Below are 8,157 nucleotides of genomic sequence, written 5' to 3'. Positions count from 1 at the left end.
GTGGGACAATAAAGGGATTTTCTATTCTATAAAAGCAGTAGAAATATATAAGTAAATCTTAACAATGTATGTATAAAGAATATATCTGCAAAATCTCTAATATTCAACAACAAAAAATACTTAGTTAAGCATACTGTGTAAAACAGCAATAAAAAAATTTAAATCATATCAGATTTATAGTCTCCATTCTGCAGATATATTAGAATCTGTCCTTGAATTACAGCCAAACCCATTTGCAAAGTAACAGATAAAAACTTTTAGATAAACCAAACATTACTGCCGCTTATCTGACTCAATAACCATTTAAAACAACAATTTTCATTCATTTCAGACGGAGCTATTCACATACTTGTATTATATTAAACTACACTTCCAATTTTCACCACTACTCAACGCCAAGTAACCTTTCCTCTGATCACGGAGCAGCTGGCTTGCTTGGTCTCGCAATGAATCCTGGGAAAACCAAGGATACATTGGACCCATCCATCAAATCGGGCTAAAAGAAGGACGCATTTTAAGGACGCATAACGAGGAGTCTTGGAATCCGACCAGACCTCGGCGTGCTATGACGTAATCGTCAGTCGAATCTGGCCTTCTGAGGACGCAGCACATGAATTTGAACAGGGCCATAGTCCCCGAAATCTCACTTCCGGTCCACTTCCTGTGAGCCAATGATGCACAATATTACGCGTTATAATTCTCTCCTGTTATTGGTTAGGACCATGTGGGCTGAAATTAGGTTTTGAATGAGCCCAAATGTGTCTAGTTTTTAAAGGGGTACCACATTACAGGCTTGTGTTAGAGCTTGTGTTAAAAACAAAATCCTGCTTTACTGTTTTCCAAAATGTTTGGTCTGAATCACACACAACTGAAATCAATTAACAAATTAGGTTACATCTGAAGATTTACGATTAAGAGTAATGGTAGCCAATAGTGCCCTGTGATGGACTGGTGACCTGTCCACGGTTTACCCTGCCTCTCGCCCGTAGACAGCTGTAGATAGGCACCAGCCCCCTCGCAACCCCAATTATGATATGCATGATGGAAAATTGATGAATGGTTGCCTAATAGAAATGCACCCTATGTCCTTTTTTTAAGTCATATCTTATTTTGCCTCTCTTTTACAATTATGTACAATTTTCTTATGGCAAAGTGAAAACATTATAAAACAGAAAAGTGTTGTTCTTGTATAAAAAAAAATCGAAGTATATAAATACCTTTGCAAGGCACTCAGTATACAGGTTACTAAAATAAAGTTTTTACATGTTAAACCAAAATGAAAAGGAATCAAGTTTATCATACTAGGTTAATATATTATGTTAAAATAAATAACATACTATTTGTATTCACTTTTAAAATCTTTACTTAGCAATGTAAAGCAATGTAACATTCCTAACTGTTTGTTATTGTTAATCAGGCTTATATTTGCTGCTATGAGCACACATGAAGCAGCAACAGCCTGTTAATAAAGAGAATTATTTGTTTTGTTAAACTAATAAATTCCTTCACCGTTCAGAAATTTTCTCTCTGCAGTATTGAGAGTGCACAATTAATGTCGTCTCTTTTGAAGAAGAATAACAACTGCTGGAGCAGAACTTGAAGCAGACTAAAATAAACTGTGGTAATTTAAACACCTATAAGGCATCTGCATATTCAAGCAATGGGTTTTTGCTTGCATTCAATAAGCAGGCTCATACAATCATGTCTCTTCTGCATGACAAATCATCAGCCAAGAATAATCACAAAAATAATGAAATACAGTTTGACAACAATGTTTATCTTTGGCATATTACATCATCCCAGTTCCATCAGTGAAAGAAAAGAAGTATGGAAAGGTGTAATGCTTCAATTTTTCCCATGGAAAGCCTCCACTCTGCATTGCATTTCTGATGCATTTTTAGAGACAACTGTTGTCATGGAAGGATGCGCCCGAGCACGCCTAGGCTGCCTTTGTGAGGAGCCATCTGCATGTCTTTAAAGTCCTCTATTAGAAAGTCAGATATGCACATGAATATATCCCTGGAGATCGTTTAACCGAATTGCATAGAAAATAAGATTTTTATGGTGGAGTACACATTACAGTGCACCCACAAAATAGAATGGATAGCCCTAGTCCGATGCTTATTTAACACTTGATGTCATGCGGCTGCATCATTTGTGCAGGCGGGATTATTCATTTGGAAAATGAAAAGTCCCTGGGAGTGATGTGTGAGATCTAATCTGCAGCACTATCATGTGACTTGTAGATTACTTCCTGACTGACAGTTTAGAGTGTAAAAATGGTGGATTAATATGTCCGGCTAAAATGTCTCAATAGCCAGTTGTTAAATAGTCTCAATTTGTTTTGCATAGGGGAACTTCTAATTACAAGGAGTTCTTACAGTACTTACCCTTTCTCTTGTGCATGAAAATAAGGACAAGGAGTAAGACACAGCTAATCATGAAACAGGCAATGTTCTCTGCTTTTCATCCATGATTAGAGCACCTAACACCCAACAGACACTTGTTGATGCAGTTATGCCTATAGACCAAAGGGTGGAGCCCAAAGACAGAGATTTCATGGCTCACAGTTGGTCACGTCAAGGCATTCATTCTGTGCAGTTCATGCGTGGCAATTGAATAAAACATGATGCTTCTCTTTGGCCATCAGCAATACAACAACATCAAGACTCCAGTTCATTGCTGTCTGAAACATATTGCATCTGATTCTGTTTCAGTTTTACAGTAAATTAAATATTTCAATTTCAGATATCTTCTTGATGTAAGGAACTCTATTAGAGTTTGCAACCTGGCCAGGTTGACGCGGTAAAGAAAAGACTATTTGTAATATATAAACTGGTGTTTTTGCTGATTTCGAATATATATATCTAGAGGCACAGCTGTTTTCATCCTGGTCTGCTCTTTACAGATACCCACTTGCCAGCTTTGTGTAAATATTGCTATTTTTTACGAGGTGTAGTTCCAGCAAAAAGTTGAAGGCACTGACCTAAGTCAAGCTGTAATTAATCGACAGAGAAACATCCCAAGTCATAATCCCTCAGAGGAGGAAAGGGATCCTAAATGGCAACGCTTGTTGTTTTAAGTTTGGCTGTGATATAATTTCCCTAACAAGCAGTCTGGTTCATTAAACCACTTGTTTTTCTCAACATTGTTCAAGTAATTTGATTTGCCTTTGGACGTCCCAGCTGCTAAATTCTCACAAGAGTAATTTTGAACAAACCTGACAAATCATTTTGTCATTGAGACATAAGGAAGGATGATACCAGGGATGTTTAAGCTCCAGTGTAATTAAATGAACATGTTCATATCTTTTACAGTACAGAGCAGCAATGACTTTCACATGAGTCAGTGCTTTTAACTACTGAAGGAAAAGAGAGGCAAATTTGTGCTCACTTATAATTTCTTCTCTAAACATATACTATGATCTTTAATGTTACATGTTTATGTAATGAAGGTCAGAGAATGGATTTAGGAAAAAGGAAAAGTTTCAGTTTTATGCTGAGCCTTTAGAGAATCTGGAGAAAGAAAAAACAACTTTTCATTGGGGAAGCAGGGAAAGCTTTGCTATCACAACCAAAAACATGAAGTTGGAAATTATTGAAGCTTCAGCTTTTGCTAGATATGATTTGATCGAAAAAAAAAAAAAATTCTTTCCTCTTAGCCATCAAGTGCATATCTGAGGCAAAAGAGTTGTTGATGTTTTACGTTTTCCTTGCATTTACACAAGACATGTGTGAAAAACAATTATTTTTTATATTGAGTGGAATGCTGAACACATAGTCCTTCTACATAATCACTATGCATTTTTTTGTTGTTGTAATCTGTCACAAAAAGCCCAAATTAATACATTTAAAGGTTTCTGTTGTATTTTGAAAACATGAAAAAGATAAAGAGAGGGGAATACTATTGCCAGGCCGGTAGGTGTCTTTGTGAATACAGATAATTTGACGCTTGAAGAAAAGCAACAGCCTTAAAAGATGTTCCCCTCTTGGCTCATTCAAGCAACACTGTTGTGAGTTGATTTCTAATTGACTCTTGCTCAGCTCTTATGAGAGATGGCTCTCAGTGTGCTATTTAATGGAATAGTAGGAACTACCCCCAAACTAATGTTTTCATCTTTTAAGGTGGAAATTGCATTTATCATCAGTCTGTTGGAAAATACTAGCAGGGTAAATTTTTATTTGTAACGCATTTCAGTAACAAGACATTTTAATGTGACGTACATGAATGAACTATAAGCTTTTTTTCCCTTTTTTTTTAACCTTGATTTAAAATATATTTGTGTTTTAACACTTGTACATTGTTCTGAGGATTTATTCCAGATAGAGTGAGAATGAGAAATAAATGCTGTTTCTCCATTTACATATGGTTCGGGTTCAGCGTGCAGAGAAAGGACTTGAACCAGAAAAACTTAACGGTTTGGGCAGTTGGTAGACTCAGAATAATTCTTTAATAAATTATGGTGCGTACCCATTAAGTGATATATAGGCAAACAAATGTATTATAAAGTTTATGCTCTGAAATAGTATATGGGGGACAAGGTATGGACTTTAAAACTGGGCTGATGTCCTTTAATTTATTAGCAACCAGCAGCATTAATCATTTGCAGCTTTCTCATTGACTTCTACTTTAAGATCTGTGAGGACAATGTTGCAGTAATTAATTCGACTCAAGATGAATGCATGGATTAATTTTTCAAGATGATGCTGTTACAGTTATTTAATCCTTGAAATTTACTTTAGGAAATAGAAGGCCAACTTTTGTAATTGTCTATATCTTCTTTTTGGAGTTTCAGGTTTGAATGGCCATGCATAGATTTCAGGCCTAATCAACAGGTTATGGCTGAATTAAATGCAGCTGTGTGCTAACTTTTGATCATATCTCATTAAAGGGGTCATAACACGCAAAAGCGAGTTTACATTGTCATAGATAAATAACGATAGTTCAGTGGGTGAAATGGACGTACAGAGAAGTTCAAACGCCATCTACACCTCCTTTCTCTTCAAATCTCACAATTCTAAACTTCCACCATAAAATTGGCGAATTACAACAAAACACCGAATTGACGTCAACTCGGGGATGGTGCCTTATTTGGTTCTGGCCTCTACTTTTGTCACACCCTGAAATTGACATACAGACCAGCCCAATGGTTCACTGTTGGGCCGCTGACTGGACCGGACCGGGGCCCAGCAGGGGACGGCCAACAGTATGACCTGTAGACAGTATGCTTCCCCCCGCCTGCATTACTGTGCTTCCCCCCGCCTGCCTAACAAATCAGGCTGGGGGAAGCATGAGGCCACCGTTGTCCAGGGTACCGTGTCCGGGTTCGGCTGCTCCGTCTCCCGCTGGCTCCCTGTTTGGACCACGTGCTGTACTCTAGTCGACCAAAATCCCGGACGATTTTGAAATTCCCCCCGGACATTTTTTTAGGTAAGACAAAGTAGGACAAGCCCGAGAAAAAGAGGATGTCTGGTCACCCTACCATATCAACAATTTCGATGTTTCAGTGAGGGGGTGCTTGTTGCTATGATGCATCTTTGCTCAGCAGCTTTGCTCGTTGTAAACCAACCAATCACCACACAGCTCATCTAAATATTCATGAGCATACCATAAAAGGAAGAAAACCTGTGGTTTCATTCTGGGACTCTTAACCAGGCTTGCATTGCAATTGCAATTGCAATGCAAGCCCAAACAATGTTACACACCCTATTCAGAGACCTTAAGGACCAGCACCAAATACCCTATATAATCATTCTATGACCCCTTTAAGTCTAATAAATATTTGCTTAAGTTGGGTTTGCATTCAATCATAAGAAACAAAAAAGAAACTTTTTGGCACATCCATGCATTGATTTCCTCTTGGGATTTATCAAGAACTTGTATGGGTTCATAGTCACCTGGTGATATGGTGACATGTGTGTCATCTGTGCATACTTATGATAATTTAGGATTTTCTTGTAATATGATGGTTAAGAATGTATATGTTGAATTGTTGGGATGCAAAGATGGTCCTGGCAAACCCTGCATGTGATTTTTGGGGTTATGTGGTTTAAGTCAAGTTACCTACTGATGCAAAAGTCCCTTCTCTATTTGAACCAGATAAATATTGTAACAGAAAGGCTGACCCTGTTTTTTAGGCACTCTGATAAAATTGAGAACTCAATAGTGTTGAATGCTTCCCTATACTGTAGTTCAATAATATCAGCACTGTGGTTCTTCCCCAGTCTAATTTCAGTCTCTGTTTGAACACCTTGACAAGGACAGTCTCTGCACTATGGTGAGCACAAAAACTTAACTGGAATATATCAAAAAAGTCGGTGACTCTTAGGAAGAATTGAAATAATCTTACTGATTAAGAAGTGAGATGAGCCCTTATCTCAAATTGTTATTTTTCAAAAATTGTGTCATATTTCTGTTTTTAGGGCCTAGGGTAACAGTAGTACTTTATAATACCTTTGATAATCTTTAAAAAATAATGCTTTCCACTGCAGGTATTACTGACTAACTTTGAATGGCAGAATTATAATCACACTTATCATACATGATGCTATATAATGTATTACAGGAGAATAAAATGGAGGCACTTGATGGTTTTTTCTGTATTTTTGAATCAAATTTAATTAAATATGATTTAATGTAAACTAAGGATGAGGGGATTTCCTTTGTTTCCAAAGTATAGAATTATGTGTTTTCTTTTTCTGTCATTTTTAATCTCTATTGGAAAAAGCACTTGTGATGTACTCTTGATTGGAATTTAGGTTTTAAGATAGAATATTAATTAGTTTAAATAGCCATGCCACTCTGCTTGTAGATTACTTGATCAAACTTAATACAAATGTTGAATCTTTAAAACACCTGGAATCTTATGTTAGAAAAGAAATGTGCAGAAAAAGGAATAAGTATATAAGGATTTAGAACTACAAATTCGTTGATGCTTTATGAGGTTGATGAAATACATACTATAGTTCTATTGCCAGATGCACAAGACAATGGAGGGCTTTTTTCACTTCTATACAGCTTAACTTTAAAAATCTTATCTTTTATATTTTACAGTCTTGCCTATACCTCTAATTGTCTTCTGTGCACTTGGTTTTGCTAATTCTATTCTATTCTATTCTATTCTACATTATTTTAAAATCCCGAGATTTGTACCTAAGGAAAATACATTGTAAATACAAATTAGAATGGATCAAAAGATAAATATGAATACTTTCTTGTGTATTTTTTTTAGGGTAAACTTTGACTGGATTCACCCGTGTTTTGAAGCATTTGCTTTATGCCCAGGGTTTTTTCTGAACAGCGATGGTTGTGACTTGTGGTCATTTTGAGCCCCCATTAATCTTTGAAATATGTCACCAGTTGCATGCTTGTTTTATGTAGTAATGTATCAATTCCACTCCTGGCAAACAGTTAAGTGTGGTTGCTGCTGGCAATATTTTGGAAAACATAAACAATAGAGCTGCGTTTTCTTACATTTGGAGAGCAGACCATGCAGTGTCACAACTTGTTTACATCATCTAGATTGATTTAGACAGTTTTGGATCTAACCTTTGGTGTTTTCTAGGCATGGCTAAGTAAACTGCCATGGCTCACAGGTATATTTGTCACTGCCCAAGCAGAAGGTCACAGATGGCTCCAATATACAAACTGAAAAAATGATATTTCAGGCTTTATCCCCTCCACCAAGCTACTGTATATAGCGCCATTACTGTTTGCAACAGCTGGTAGAATGAGTGTGTTTGAAAGAGTGAGAGAAATTAAATTTCCTATAAACATCGAATTACACAAATTGTAAAAATTGAAATACTAACTACAAATTTACTCCAGGATAAGTTTTTTTTTTTTTTTGACCATCGAAATTGGTGAACTTTTGGAATCCGCATCGGAAGCACTTCTCTCATATCACACCTGTCACATGATCAACAGCCAGTCATTACTACTAGCAAAAGACAGACAAGAGGTCACAAACACCTAGATATTATGAACAAACTTATTCATGTATTTTTCTTTTGTTGTTTTTTTTTACAGTTTCCATTTAATGGAAATAGCAATGGCTAAATTGTGTTTTTTTTTTTTTTTTTCATTTTGATGTTTTAAAAAAACATTTTCAATCTCACAAGAGTTTTTCCTCATGGCTCATTCAAGCATCTTTTGTAG

This window comes from Cyprinodon variegatus, unplaced genomic scaffold (genome assembly GCF_000732505.1).
Source record: "Cyprinodon variegatus isolate N-32 unplaced genomic scaffold, C_variegatus-1.0 Scaffold693, whole genome shotgun sequence".
Lineage (NCBI taxonomy): Eukaryota > Metazoa > Chordata > Actinopteri > Cyprinodontiformes > Cyprinodontidae > Cyprinodon > Cyprinodon variegatus.
The sequence above is the reverse complement of the archived record's forward strand: the minus strand, read 5'-3'. Positions refer to the sequence as shown.